Consider the following 16,824-nt stretch of genomic DNA (forward strand, 5'->3'; position numbering starts at 1 on the left):
CAGGTGTGGTGGCATACACCTCTTATGCTAGTACTTGGAAGGCTGAGACAGGAGGACTCCAGGTTTGAGGCCAGCTTTAGCAACTTAGGCCTAAAACAACTGAATGAGACCTTGTTTAAAAATACAAATAACTATGGCTAGGGCAGATGCTTGGAGATAGAATACTCCTGGGTTCAATCTCCAGTAACACACACACACACACACACACACACACACACACACCCCAAAATAAATAAAATGTGCACATAGCTGGACTTGAACAACAACTAGGGAGACGTCACTGTGGCTACAGAATAATTCAGTTTCCTCACTGTGACTTGTGTGTAAAATGAGGAGGAAGGAAAGATGGTCTCTGGAGCCCATCCAAGCCTACGGTGTTGACTCTCATGAATTCAGCAAACGGCTGTGTGCGCTTGGCAGTATTCTGAGTCACAGGCTTCAGAGGGGGGCAGGCCTACAGAGCCAGCCTAGAGGCAGCCTGAAGACGAGGCCCCGGCTGCCGACAGTGCTGACCAGCTCCTGCTTGCTGCCACGGTGACACGCCTGGCCGCAGTGTGTTCAGCCCAGTGTGATCCCAGAGCCACAGGACGAGGAGGACGGGAGCTGGGACACCTGCGCGGCTCCGCTTCTGCCTCTGACTCAAGAGGTCCGTGGTCTCTGACCCTGGGGTTTGCTCTTAACATTCATGACATAGTACCTTGCTGGTGTTCCGGTTGGTCAGCATGGTGATAAAATCCCGGACGATGCATCATTCTGAAAAATTAAGCCACTACCAAATTTTATCGGTATGCCTGTAGAAACATATAGAGGCATCAGCATATGTACTTCCCAACTAATATTTTTTGTTTTTAGCCAGCCTGGGACATACTGTGTTTATATTACACAATCTTGTCCTGCTTTCTGTTTACTTATTATCTTTGCCCTGTTTTCTCAACTATACTTTGAAAATATTATTGGTGGATAATTCATAGGTGTGTTCTGGGAGCTAAATTGCATAATGAATGTAGTGTTTTTAAAGAGCATTTGCATTCAACTTGAAAATCTCTCTCTCTCTCTCTCTCTCTCTCTCTCTCTCTCTCTCTCTCTCCCATTCTCTCTCTCTTTCTCTTTGTGATAGTGAGATCTCCAGCCAATACTCCCAGACCTATTTTATATTTTATTTGGAAACAGGGTCTCACTAAGTTGCAGAAGGCCTCACTAAGTAGCAAAGGCTGACTTCAAACCTGCCCAGTTACAAGCTTGAGCCACCACCAACTTTCTTTTTTAATTTTTTTAATTAGTGCGCTGTAGTCATACATGTTAATTGAGGTACAAGATGGAAGAGGCATACATGCACATTCTATTTTATCTTTAATTTCTATTATCCTTTCAGAGCATACCACTTTTCAAAAATATTTTACTGAAAGGAAGATTATTATCATTTTATAACTTTCAAAGAACATGGATTTGAGCAACATAAATGCTATATTAAAGAGTAACATCTCTGCTTATATATAAGTGCAATTACTCAGGTTTAAGAGAAAATTTTGCATTTTTACTTTAAAATTACCGAGATATCATTTTTTTTAAAAAATGTAGGGATGAACACAACACTGGAGATAATACATATCTCCTCCCAGTTGATGATGTTGAGGCTGCTCGGACACAGTATGTAAGACTTTCCTAATCATGAAACACATTCAAAAGGCAAGAGTGGCCTCTGGTGATGTGAGAGCCAAGAATGGAATGGATACTTCTAGACTGTCCGAAGGAAATAAACTTCAGTGGCTTGCTGGCATTTCTAGTCGAAGTGAGGAGGGATTAATATAATCTTTCCAACCTCTCCTTCAGGAACAACCTCTAGTGATCTTACTCCCTTCTACTAGTTCCCAATATTAAAGGTGCCACCACCTTCAATAGTATGTATATATATATATATATATATATATATATATATATATATATATATATATAAAATAAAATATTTATATATAATAGAAAATATATATAAATATAATATATATAAAATATACATATATAAATATATAATATATAATATAAATATATGTAAATATATATATAATTATATATAACATATATAGCTGTATATATGTAATATATATAAAACATGTATATATTCATACATATATGCATGTATATATGCATACATATATAATGTAATATATATAATGTATATATGTATACATGTATAAAGTAGTTACTAATAGTTTAAAGATAAACTCTAAAGCAAGACTGTTGGATTCTTTTTGACAGCATAAGGTCTTATTTCTTCTGGATAAGCAAATATTTAGAAGCACAGTAGCAGAATGTGTGCAAATTATATATTTAAATTTATTAGAAACTGCTCAACTCTTTTCTGAAAAATAGCTGTGCCGTCCGAAGCTAATGAAAAAGAATGCAATGTATTTCTTTTTTTAGCTTGTTGAAAATATGTGGTTTCTTGTTCACTTTGCTTTTCAGTGCCACGATCCCCCCAGCTTTATTGGGTAGAATGGTCATCTGGAAACTGCACACGATTGATGTGCGTGCTCGATAGGTCTGGATCCTCCGTCCACTGATGTCTCGCTCGCCACAGTGGAGGTGATCTTGGGCGTGATCCACGCTGCCTTCTGCGCAGCAGAGGAAGCTGTCGACAGAGGAAGGCGAAACCACTGTAAATGGGGAGCTTATTTGCAAAGCGTTCATCTGGTAGTGGAGTAAATAAAAAATATTTAAGGAACTCAACAGCAAAGAGAAAGACTGATTGCTTAAGGATGTAAATAGACACTTCTCAGGAAGAGGGACAGACAAGCCATCTGTACCAATCCTGTTTGGTACTTAACTGTCTGAAGAATTCATCTCAAATACTATATTCCAAAAGAAATGACTGAATAGGTACAGTATCACAGGTCATTTCAGGGACATTCCTGAATACTTTTAACTATTGTTCTTTATTTTATCTAAATTACTCTCTCTTTATCTAAGTAGCTGTCTAAGAAATTCACTAATTTGCTCGGAGAAGTTCAAGTTCAGACACGAAGTTTATAATAATTATTATAATGTAGAACCAACCTTTTCTCTCTGAACCTTTAAACTTCATTTTCTAGGGGAATAGTATTCAATATTTTTCTTCATGGGACTATTCTAAGTTTAAATGTTTCCAAATTATTCAATTGCACATTACATATTGTATCTACAATTTTTATGTTTTTTGATTAAAAATTTGGAGTTGCATATTTGATTATTAAACTTGTGAAATATGTCTTATTATATAAAATAAATGGTAGAGACACTTCTCAATCTAATCAGCCAAATTAGAGTTATGTTCCATCAGTAACATATGTATTTTATATTTAAATTGGAAATAAGCCGAGTGTGGTGGCACATGCTTGTAATCCCAGCATTTGGGAGGCTGAGAAAGGAGGATCATGGTTTGCAGACAGCCTCAGCTACTCGGTGAGTCCCTTTCCAATCAGTGAGATCTTGTTTCAAAAATAAAAAAGGCTAAAAAATAGGGCTGAGGGTGTAGCTTGGAGGTATAATGCCCCTGGATTCCATCTCCAGTACCACAAAAATTAAATTGGAAATAGATGTGCATTTTCAGTATATTTACATTTATATATGTATATATAAATACACATATAAATATATATTTTTTCTTAATTAAAATAGACAATTACCATGACCCTTTCTTGCCCAGAGCACTCTCATCTTGCTTTAATTTTCTCATATGGGAAATCAAAAGCACATAGCCTGGTCATGAGTTTGCCACCTAAATAAATTGCACCCCTGCTTTTCAATCATCATTCTTTGATTATGTCTCTAGAGACCCTGATGAGAGCCTGGATGGATGGGTGGGTAGTCGATTTTTACTTTGCCAAAAGGGAGATGCGCTTTCCTGAAAAGGATAATGTCGAGAGAGAAGCAGAAGGGGAGCAAGTGTTTAGAGATAAAAAACATTTTAACCTCTTAGGTCCCATCATCTTGTGTAGGCTTGAAAACGTGGGGCGTTAGAGGATAAGAAGGGGTGTAGGCAGAAACTGAAAGATGTTCACTAGCTCAGATGCTCCCTGGGGCCGTGCTATCTTGGTGTGGTGCCAGAGAGACACACTGGGAAGAGTCTCACATGTGCAGGGAGCAGGGAGTGGGGTGGGATGAGGGGAGAAATGCACCAAGTGCCGGGTGCATGAGAATTCCTATCACACCATACCTCATTATGAGGTATAATTACAGTTTACCAATAAAAAAATTAAGATGCCCAGGAGTGGTATAGCCAGACCATATGATCCAGCTCTACCACTCCTGGGTATCTTTCCAAAGGGTTGAAATCAGAGAACTACAGTGTCATATGCATACTCATGTTCATAGCAGCACAATTTGCAATAGCCAACATATGGAACCAACCTAGGTCTCCATCAACAGATGAATGGATTGCAAAATTATGGGAAATAAAATAAATGGAATTCTATTCAGCAATAAAGAAGAATAAAATCATGTCTTTCTCCAGATGATGGAAAGACCTGGAGAACATTATGTTAAGTGAGATCAACCAGGTACAGAAAGAGAAGGGACATATGTTTTCTCTAATATGTCCAAACTAGGGAGCATTGGGGATACCAGAGGGACTCCAGATAATGGAGGGGAAACCGCAGCAAAGCTACAACGGAAGAGTAGGAGAGGAAGAAGGCTGAGGTTGATTAATGAAGGCACTACATTCCAATGCGTGTATAAGTGTGAGTGTAGCATGGTCAGCCTGGACACTCATTGTGGGGAGGCGGGGGGAAGGCGAAGCAAGGCCAGGGAGGGCACCAAGCACTGTGTGAATGTGTGCCATTTGCAATATGATCCACATTATGATGTAAATAGCATGTGCCAATAAAATAAAAAAATACATTAAAAAGGAAAATAAGTAGTGGTTTAATAAATGTAATAATTCTAAAAATAAAAGAGTCTCGGCCACATTCCTAATCAGTGACAATACGATTTGCAATCCAGGACATTCCTCAGAGTGAATGGGCCAGTAGTAATAATTATTCCTGGAGACAAGGCATGAGCCACAGCCGTCTCCAGTAAACTAGGACGTGTAGTCACCCTTTACACTGTCTAGGGGCAACTGAAGAAACATATATGTCTTCAAATCCATGTCGTAAATTTCTGAGGGAATATTTGACTTCATTTTGTGGACAGTGCTACAGAACCTATCTGAGGATTTTAATTTTTTGTGCTTTTATTGGTGCATTATAATCTCACATCATAATGTAAATCATGTTGACAATGACATCCATGCACACGCTCTTGGTGACCCCTCCCTCCCAATAGAGTACCCAGATTGACGTCGGTATATATTCACATGCATACACATGGTGGTATTTCTGTTAATGAACCTAAGTCTTCCTCCAGCCCTACCCTTAGAGCTCCTCCCTGGCTCTCCTGAGGTTTCTCCTCCTCATCTGGAGTCTCTTTGTATATCAGTTACTCCCTATCCTGTGCATATTAAAGAAAACATGATCCTTCACTCTCTGTGATTGGCTAATCTCACTTAATATAATGTTCTCCAGGTCCTTCTATTTTCTTGCAAATGATGTAATTTTATTCTTTTATTGCTGAGTAAAATTCCATTTTGTATTTCCCATACTTTTGTAACGCATTCATCTGTTGATGGACACCTAGATTGGTTCTACAGTTTGGCTATTGTGAATTGTACTGCTATGAACATGGGTATGCATATATTACTGTAATTCTCTGGTTTTAACCCCTTTGGAAAAATAACCAGTAGTTATATAGCCAGATCATATGGTAAATCCATTCCCAGTTTTCTAAGAAATCTGCACACTGATATCCATAGAGGCTGAAGTAGTTTGCAATTTCACCAACAATGTAGAAGAGCTCCCATTTCCCCACATCCTTGCCAACATTATCTGACTTCTTTATGCTTTCCGTTCTGATTGGGGTTCGATGGAATCTCAGTGTAGTTTTGATTTGCATCCCCCTGATGGCTAGTGATGCTGAACATTTTTTTCTTCTGTCTATTGGCCATTTCTATCTCTTCTTTTGTGAAATGTGTATTCAATTCAGTTTCCCACATACTAATTGGATTATTTGTTTTGCTGGTGTAAAGATTTTTAAGTTCTTTGTATATTCTAGATATTAGACCTCTGTCAGAGGAATAGCTGGTAAGTATCTCCTCACAGCCGGGTGTGGTGGCACACACTTGTAATCCCCGCGCTTGGGAGGCGGAGACAGGGGGATCTGCATAGGTTCGAAGCCAGCCACGCTAGTGCAAGAGACCCTGTTTCCAAATAAAAAGTATCAAATAGGTCTGGGAGTGTAGCCCGGAGGTAGAAGGGTTTCCAAGAACCCCAGTACCACCAAAATAAAAAAAAAGAAGCCAGGTGTGGTGGTGCTTTAATCCCTGCACTTGGGAGGCAGAGACAGGAGGATGGCACAGGTTCGAAGCCAGCCATGCTGGCTTAGGAGACCCTGTTTCCAAATAAAAATATAAAATAGGTCTGGGAGTGTAGCCTGGAGGTAGAAGGGCTTCCAGGAACCCCAGTACCACCAAAAAAAAAAAAAAGAAAATGAATGGGGAGGAAGCAAACAAACCCGCAGTAAATAACAAACCAACCGACCAACTAACAATAAAAAGAGAAAATCAAATACAAGACCAAACAAAAATATAAAATAAAACATGAAAACAGCAACAACTGGTGGAGGGTGTCCAGTGTAATCTCGGACTGACCCCGTGACCCTGTGTGGGTTCTGTGCCCTGGGCACTATGAGACTCTCCTGTGTCTCTGTAGGTTATAAACCAACCACCTCAGGGGTGGACTGCCAATTCTCAGACCACCGGGGTCCCTGCGACTGCTCTGGGTGGTCTTCTGATGAAAACACAGTTACCTTACTCTCCTGCAGGCCTGGGTCCCTGGAGGGCACCGTGCACTCACTGCTGCAGGTGCAGGATTCTGATGAGCACACATGCTTTGGGCTCTGCTTTTGTCCCTGAAGCATGGTGCTGGCCGCTTACAATGTTGGGGTTCTGCTGCTGCTTACTTTACCTCAAGGCCTTGCCTTCCTTGCCGAGGATTTCTTGGGGCCAAGGAGCAGGCAGACACAGTTTACATAGCGGCCCGAGATGGTGTGCGTTTCTGCAGTAGTGGCTTCAACAGGTCAGTTGAGCTCTTGGGCTCTTTGCTATTTCATATTCTGACTACTAAATTTATTCCACTGGGGTTCCCCTTTTTGTGTTTTTGTTCCTATATATCTTCACTGCTTTTTAATTTTGTCAAGGACCTGCCTTCTCAGTAGTTAATTTTCATTTGTTACAGCTCCTGAGATGGGCTGTGTTCCACAGTGGGATTTTTCCTTGTCCAATCTGCCTTGACACACTTTTAATATAATAGCTACATACACTAGTTGAGTTTCTATACTGATGTTTTGCATAATAAATATGCTACTCAACAATTACCACACATAACATTTCATAAATAATCCAGAAACCCAGCAGACAAGTTAAAAGAGGTAACTCAGAAGATGTAAAATATAAATAGCCATTCCTATTAGTACTTGAGTTAGAAAGAGCTTTCTTCTGGTGAGTTCTCTTTTCTCTTCCTCCTGCCGACTCTTACCCCGCTTCCATTGCTTCATTTGGAGATTGCCCTTCTTCGGGTGCATTTGAACCTCTATGTTCCCTCGCTGCTGCTTTATCCATTTTCTCTTTATGTAAACATTTGTACTTACCATGGTGCTGAGCTAATGACGTCACACCCACTTATCTAGACATTTCTCTCTGTGCTACAGACGCATTGCTATAAAATGGGTGGTACACGGGCACGGTGGTGCCCGCCTCTAATCCCAGTACTTGGGGAGGCTGAGGGAGGAGAATAGCAGGTTCAAGGACAGCCTCTGCAATGCCATGAGACCTTGTTTCAAAATCAAATATAAAATAAGGCTAGGGGTGTAGCTCAGAGGTAGAATACCCTTGGGTTCGGTTCTCAGCACTGCAAATGAATATATAAATTAAAAATGTAAATGGCAGTACAGGACTGTGGTTACATGTCCTCCTGGAATGTCCCCTGAGGACTTCCCCCTGTCCCTCACCATCTTTTTATTTTTTCACATGGGGTAATGAACACAGGCTGGCTTTTTACCCAGCTCTATTTTATTTATGTTTTTGAAACTGGTTCTCACTAGGCTACTGAGTCTCACCATATTTCTGAAGATGTCCTGGAACCTGAAATCCTCCTCTGTCAGCCTCCTGAGGACTGAGATTACCTTCTACCCTCATCTACCGTCACCATGTACCTTCTCCAAATGTTCTCTTTTATCTCATGTATCTCAGGATCAAGCACCTTTTAGCACTTAATGGAGCCAACAGTGTTTGGTGAGTACCTGAATGGAAGCTGATAGGGCCTTAAAGTTCTGTAAAACATTTTCAGAATCATTAGTTAGCATTAAAGCCCCATCACAATAGTGTTTTGGTATCCATAAGATCATTCCAAAGAAGCCATGTACTTTGAGAACAGGCAAGAGAGTTAACCGTGGCGAATCAGGAATAAACTCCGGGTTTCTGGTTTCCAGTCATCCTCTCTCATTTATCACGTGCGTCTTCACAGATTCCCTTTCACTTCTACGCTTTTATCAAGTACCTTCAGTACCTTGGTTTTGGCTAAATGCATTGTAAAAAACTCTGAAGCCGTACTAAAACATTAAAGTAACTGGATGGCTCAAAATGGGCAAAGAATGTGAAATATTCACTTAAAATGATCACACACAAGGGCTAAATCTATAATAGGCATGCACTCCAAATTTACTTTTCCTACCACCATTTCCGTGGGAAACCAGAAGCAACCAGGAGCTAAGCCTGGGAGCCAGAAGACGATGGCTTAGGTGTATTTTTCAAAGAAAATACATCTCTTTGTGTCCAACAGGAGATTTCAAAGAAATCTTATATTCTTTTCATGACTAGTACGTATGAATCACAGTCAGGTCTCTGAATGCGCCCAGAGAAGTTGAAATCAATCAAAACACGTAAAGTTTTCTTATTTCACAACATCCCTGAAAGATGGTGAGCCTGTTTCTACATGCAGGGACGCGGCCGCACATCCTTTCTTGCTACTTCTTTTTCTCTGCAGAGCAGAATATTCCCACGCTCATTTTCTCAGATGACTCAGTCCATCTTTCAACTCCCTGTAAAGCTCCCGCCACACCACCCGCCTCCCAGAGCGCAGAGGGACCGTCTGCCGGGGGAAAGCGTGTGTCAGGGTTCCAGCGAGGGGCTGACGTGGCTCTGTGCCTGGTTTGTACTTTAGAGTCCCACAGTGGAGGTGGAGATCCAGCTCTCCGCAGGCCTTCAACCTGCCCCAGGCGCCAGGCCCCTTCTGAGATCACAGGGCTTGCCCGGGGCTCTCTGCTCTTGTAAACTGACCTCTCTGCTTGGTCCACATCGGAGTTTTTTCAGTGCCCCTTTTAAATATATAGTTTATGAGCAACCTTTTAACAACGCAGGAAATTATAAAGGTCCATAATCGCTTCTGTAAATTTAAAATGACTTTATTTGGAGATTAAAAAAAGAAAGAGTAACTTGCCCAGACATGAGGGCATTCATAAGCTTTATTTATTCTGTTTCATGTGACTGTGAATTTAGATCCCTGCAGAAATATTAATGTGTTTGATTATGGTGTGCCACACAAGATAGACTTGGAAATGGTATAATAATGTACAGTATGGGTATAATATTACCTTTCCAAAGAGGGAAAAAATTCACAAAACATATCCAATTCCAAGGCCTTTGGGGAAGGGAAAGTGTGTTGGCAAATGTACACTGGGCTATACCTATATGTACTATTTATTCTAGAAATTATCATGACATTTCAGGTTTAAAAGACTTCTTAAGAGGAAAGGCATAATCCCATTAAAAGCAAATGTATATGCGTGCTTGTGTGTATAGGGAGTGGGTTTACACACAGGCATGGGGACAGAGACAACTAGAAATATATGCTATTTCTTTGTCTATTTTATTTTCTCGTATACACGTCAGCCTCTTATATAAATACGAGAATTCTTCTTAAGCCGTTGAGTTAGACAGGGAGAGTGTGGGCCAGGAGACAATTACATAGTATACTTTTACTGTGTTTTAGATTTTTTTTAAACTTTTTTTGGTTCAGAAGATTGAACCCAGGAGTACAACCTTAGCCCCATTTTATTTTTAATCCTGAAACAGGGTCTCACTAAGTTACTGAAGGGTCTAAGTTGCTGAAGATGGCCTTACACCTGCACTTATTCTCTCTCGGCCTCCCAAGCACTGGGATCACAGGTGTGCACCGCCAGTCTCAGCCACTTTTACTATTTGTATATTAGATTTAATCTCCTACTTTTAGTGATAAACATTTGGCAAGAACTTCCTATAAAACAGACATTGGAATAAGCATTTGCATGTATTCTTTTGTCTAATATTCAATATTATTCCTTGAATTTTAATTCCATTTAGCTTTACCCTCTGAACTTTAAAAAGTGACCAAGAACCATAGACCCTACCACTTGGCAGAAATTTTCACTTTTACCTGGATCCTATCAAAAAAGTTCTTAATTATTTTAAGCTATATTAAAAGGAGATTCAGTTTTTAATTCAATAAATTTTCTTTAGGATAGATAATGCCAAGAATACAAAAATAAGAATAGTGATGTCTAACAGCAAGTTTCTGGGTAGGAGGGAAGGAATCCATGATTGCATTTATCCGCCTCTGGATGTAAAAACTTTCATCACCGTTGAACCTGAAGTTTCCAGCGCGACACCTGAATTCAGAGTTACGGTGAAATGTGCCGAGTTTCTCTCAGGAGCAAATGCAGAAGGGCCCCGGTACCTCTCTGAAGGAAACTCAGGAGCCGTAAATTCAACAGAGATCATTTGTGAAAAGAAATATACACGCCAGTGCTAGGCTCTCTGTAGTGTGCTTATTAAATAGGCAAGAGAAATAAATGCACGTACCTCAGAATAATTATTTCGTTACCTTTATAATATACACATATAATTTTGAGGCAAGGACATTTACAAGTAAGTAAGTGATACGTAGGTGCTATTGTTGCATGTACATGAAAAGTCAAGATAATCAGCTGTGTTCAGGAATGTACAGAAGTGGGCATTTTAGGGCTCGGCACTCGGGAGGGAACAGGCAGGAGCCAAATCGTTTCAACAGCATTTTTTGAAGCTCTCGGTCTTTAGACAGTGTCTTATAAGGCTCCTAGAGATGTCGAGGTCTCCATAATGCAGATCAGGAAGTTTGTTATAGCAGAAAGCACGGGGTGGTCATAGGAAAGAAAAGAAACGCTGACTGCCACATTACCTCATTCACGTATAAAAGGAGATGCTACTCTCTGAGGTGATACAGGCATTATCCTTTCTTTGAGACTCCGCACACACTTGTTCTGAGGGAACTAGTACATACTCACTCATCAAACCCATTAAATAAAGGATGTCCTTATCAGACATCATGGGATGGAAAAATTAGTAGTCATTTCTTCCAAATAGTAATTGAGGCTTAAAATTATAATAAGGTGTAGCATTTTCCATGGTTATTTTATGCGTCAGCATGCCTGGGCTGTGGGTGCCCAGACATTTGGTTACTGTCACTTCGGGTATTACTGCGAGGTGTCTGCATTTGAATCGGAAGGCTGAGGCATGCAGCTTGCCTTCTAAATGAGAGGAAAGACAGATTGTAATGAAAAGGGCAGGAAGGGTTCAGAGTCCATGCTGGTGCTTTCTGCCTGCTGACTTGAGCTGACACGAAGATTCTGAGCCACCAGCCTTCAAACTGGGGCCGTAGCGTCCACTCTCCTGAGTTAAGAGCTCTGGACTCATATGTTGGGAATAACCACCCTCCATAGCCATATCAGCCAATTCTTCATAATCAATCTGTCCATTCTATGAATAGACTCTCTTCTTGTCTGGAGAACCTGGTTAAAAATTACATATCAGCAGCATGAAACTTACTTTGAGGAAAATCAATGCAAAAGACAAAAATGAAGAAATCCGGAGCCTTACCATGTCTTGTTGGGTTCCTTCTCAGCACGTTCCTGAACATGACAAACACACTCCTGACTCAGGGCCTGTGCACATCCACCCAACAGCCACGGATCAGATATCTGAGCTTGCCCTGCACAACCACAGAAGAGACTCCTTCAAGCTATCATTGAGATACCTGTTTTTCAGTAAAGCCCTCCCTGGCCCCTATTAATACTATACTGAGCTTAAGAGTCCACCTGTGTAGTTGTAATCCCCCACCTGAACTTTTTTACAACTCTTGTCTGTTTGGGGTTTTTCTCTCAACAAACATCAGAATTGATAAATAATGTTAATGGCACTGCATTTGAGATCGGAGAGGAGAAAATGAACCGGGAGCGTGTTGCCACTATTATGTAATTTTAGGCTCTGAAAAAGGGACTTTTCACAAATAACCTTTAGTGAAATAGACTATGGGGTTCAGATTAAATGCTGAGCTTTTAGATGGGAGGTGTGAACCCAGAAATACAGTAAGGATGGCAAAAAATAAGGAAGAGCGGGTAGAGAACAAGGCACAGCTGGGTACTCGGGGTGTGGCAATAGGGGAGTCACTGCGCTGTAGACTTGGGAAGGAGGCTGAGGAAGGAGGCTGGCAGGGGCCGCAGGACGCTCTAGTGGCTGAAGCCAACCCCCCCAACCCGGAGGGTCCATGGAAAGAGAGGGGAGACACACCTGCAGCTCCCACTAGTGGGGACTCAGCATGTGGGGCGCCACAGTTCCTAGAGTCCTGAGACTCAAGTCTCTCAGAGGTAGGTGTCTCGGAGTAAAGGCTTGGCCAATCAAAGCCAGAAAAAGAAGTCCAGTATCTAGCAACATTCCTGAATTTAATTTTGTCAACTTTTGGCTTTTACAAACCATATAAAGAAAAGGAAAATGTGGCAGAGGGCTTTGCCAAAGTATTTGTTTTTGGTTTAAGTCTGCCACCGTGTGGCTACTTTGAAAAGATCCTTTCAGAAGTTTTTTGTTTGTTTGTTTTCCTAGAGGGATATTTGAGACAGGCTGTGAGATCCCATTGTTATTTAAGGTAGCAAGCCCTTTGTGGTATCAACATTGCTCCGTGGAGCATTCACAAGACCCCTCTGTTCCTCTCATCAGCATCCTGAGGGCGACACACAGGAAGGCGCTGTGGACCGCGAGTGTGCTTGCCTTCCTCTCCCCTGGTCCTGAGCCAGGCCCGGGACAGGGATGCTCAGGGTCCAGCCTGGTTTCTAGCTGCATCTTTTTTGCATCATATGACTATGACATGACCGAGTTGGACTGTAAGCCAGTCCAGTCCATCAGATGCGGACATCAGAAATGCTACAAGCAAACCATTTGTGTGCCTTGAGGTATCTGGATGGTTCAGTGTGCTAATTATATTTGCCAGTAAATGGAATACTTAAGCGCCACATTGGGCTTAGTTGATGTAAAGTTGGTAATATAACTAGTATTAGTATGATGTAGTAATCATAGTGAATGGACAGAGATTATCAACCAACTAAGAATTATTACATAAGGATCTCTTTCTCTCTCTCTCCTCTCTCCTCTCTCTCTCTCTTTCTCTCTCTCCCTCTCCCTCTCTCCCTCTCCCTCTCCCTCTCCCTCTCCCTCTCCTTCCCTCTCTCTCCCCGTGTGTGTGTGTGTGTGTGTGTGTGTGTGTGTGTGTGTGTGTGTGTTTTATTGGGGATTTAACCCAGGGGCCTTCTACTTTTCTACTTCTTATCAACACTCCCAGCAGTATTTTATTATTTTATTTTATTTTTTGAAACAAGGTCTCAGTAAGTTGCTGAGGACCTCACTAAGTTCCTGAGGCTGGCCTTAAACCTCTTCCTATCTCAGCCTCCTAAGTACTGGGGTTATAGGTTACACCACCCTGCTGGGCTAGTACCTAAAGATATCAAGATTTGTTGTTATTTTCTACATATGTCAAATAAGCAACAACAAAACAAAAATAAAGATGGCAGCTACTATAAACATGGTATCAATAAGTTTATGTGCTATGCTTGGCTAGTGAATGGCATTTTACTGAAATAAACTGAGAGACCATGACCACTATGTAAAGTCATGTCTCCAATTTTATGTAGAGCATTATGTAGTATATACTGCTGACAATTACCAGACACTGAGACGTTTCTGTTGGACTCATCAACATGTTTTATAAGGTGAAGTCACCTAGTTTTTATCCTCAGACTGGATCCCAGTAGTTTCTTTTCTTTGATGAAATCACATGATTGAAAGAAACGCCTTTTCTAACAATCAATTTTCTAAGCTTTGCTTTTCATGAGAAAGTTATTTCATTGATCAGAAAATTTAGGTAAAGAATCCATCAGGAAAGAGGTAATTTATCGCAGATGATTTTTTCTTCCTTCTTCATGATGTGATATAAGGAGAGGGATGAGCAAGTTTTTCTTTTTCTTCCTCCTAAAAGCTACAGGTCGAGGACAGTCCTGAAGTCCTTGATCAGAGCCCACAAGCTTCATTAACCATCGCCACTACTTGTTTGAGGTGTATATAGGTGTAAATGTGCAATTTAAATAAACATTAAAATATAATATGTATAATCATATAGGAGCTCTATTTTTAGGATTTTTCTATAATGACTATGCTAATTTACATTCCTACCAACAGTATATAAGAGTTTCCCTTTCTCCACCAGGATTTGTTATTCTCTCACCAGGATTTGTTTCTCTCACCAGGATTTGTTATTTCCTTTGTTTTTATAATTACCATTGTAATTGGGATGAGATGGAATCTCATTGCAGTTTTGATTTGTGCTTCCCTGGAGGCTAGTAACACAGAACACTTGTCACGTAGTATTTGATTAGCTATTGGTATTTCGCCCTTGGAGAAGTGTCTGTCCAGAGCCTGTTTTTATTCAGATCACCAACCTTTTTTATTGTTGCTAGAGTTTTTCCTACTTTCTTGCTCGGGTCTTGGTATGCTCCCTTCATCCCCGCCCTGTGCCCCATCCCCACCCTGTGCCCATCCCCGCCCTGTGCCCCATCCCCTCCGTACATAACAGTGAGGTTGGCAGTGGCACCTTCATTCATGGACAGCACCATTTGAGCTGTCTTCCTTTTCCCTCCTCCCTCCCTCCCCCTCTCGCCTTCGCTATTCTCCTGGATCCTCTCCTCAGTTATCTGAGGTCCCTTTTGTCTCCTATTTTATCTCTAGCATCTACGTAGGAGGGGAACCATGGCACCCTTGGCTTTGAGGCCGGCTGGTCTCACCCAGCACACTGTAGGACAACTCTTACAGAAGGAGTGGTGGTCCCCTATTGGGCGAGCCCGGCTACCAGCACCTAAAAGCAGTGTGTGCTTAGACTAGGGGATGGGCAGCAGGAGGTGGGAACCGGAGAGGTGGTGGAGAGGTGGTTGGCCGCACAGGCTGGGGCCCCTCTCTTCTGCTTCCGTGGTACTAACAACAGGGGAGACCTCAGCCTCAGCCGCTCGCCCTTGCACCCTGGACCATGTCTGCAAAGGTGCAGGTTGAAGGCTGGAGCTGCCCCCATCATGGCGGGGGTCAGCAGCAGGCAGCACTGTGACCCCTGAGAACCCTGCGGGTCACAGGCACCTTAGTGTGGCGCCAGGGACAGAGGCTGTGAGAACGTAGGGAGATGTCTCTGGGTTCCAGGCATGCGATGTCCAGGGCTTTCTGGTCTAATAGTCCATGTTCGGAGTTTATCCCTGGGGATGGCTCATGGCTCTAACACCCTGGGCATCTGTGGCAGGTGCTAGGAAAGCCTCTTCCACAGCCAGGATGCCGTGAGGATCTCAGGCAACTTGTGGACGGCCAGCCTGGGAGGGTTGACAAGCTTTCCAGGGGCCGGGATTGCCAGGGTCCATACCAGTGGCATCTTCTGGGACTGGTGCTTTCACCTGTATCCCCGCGGAGGCGAGGGGAGGGGAGGCTCCCTCTCCCCAGCTGTGGAGTCAGGGTGGCAGGTGCGGGGATGTTTCATTTCCCTTACTTTTCTGTTGCCCAAAGGCTCTGAGTCTCTCTCTTGACTGTTTTCAAGTGTTTTCCTGGGAAAAGGGCAATCACTTCAAAGCACAGCTTTATAGCCACCTGTTTTGTTCTTCCTTGTAGAAAAGTTGAGTGCTAGATACCTCTATTTTGCCCTAAGGTACGTGCCCATGCTATTTTAACTTAGCACTGTGTTATAAATACCTGACTGTCCGTCTGGTTTCCCCACTGTACATCTGTATAGGAGGATTTGAACTGGAAAGTGGTTTGTTTTCCTGTGTGTTTGGTTTGTTTATTCTGTGCGTTCTCTTTCTTGGTGTTTCATGGTGAGTTCACAAACAGGAAAGAAAGAAAGAGGTTAATGTGTTCTGCCATCCAGAAACTACTACGCACCACCCCAAGCATAGCCTCCCCCTTCTCAAAACACACGTTTGCCCTTTTCAATCAGAGACCACGGTGATGAAGAATGAGACCAAAGCAAGTCATGGCTGAGGAGCAGCTCAACTGAAACTCACTAGGCGACACCGTGATACATTTGTAAGGGCTAGAAACATCTGGAATATTCCAGCTAAGCAGTGCAGATCATGCACTCTTTCTTTTAATTAATAAGGGCCTTGGCTACTAGAGAATACTAAAAATGCCCATGTACTCCTGAGATGCTCATTTATTTATTTATATTTGTTTTCTGACTTAAGCCAAGTTCTGGGTTTCATCTTTAGTTCAACTTGTGCTTACTGTGTCTGACTTTTTTATCTTCTTTATTAAAGAGAACTTATGTTCTGCTCAAATAGCATCAGCTCTTCCAATCTTGATGAGCAATGCTTGTCACAAAGGACCACATTCTC

Source organism: Muscardinus avellanarius (assembly GCF_963383645.1).
Source record: "Muscardinus avellanarius genome assembly, chromosome: 6".
NCBI lineage: Eukaryota > Metazoa > Chordata > Mammalia > Rodentia > Gliridae > Muscardinus > Muscardinus avellanarius.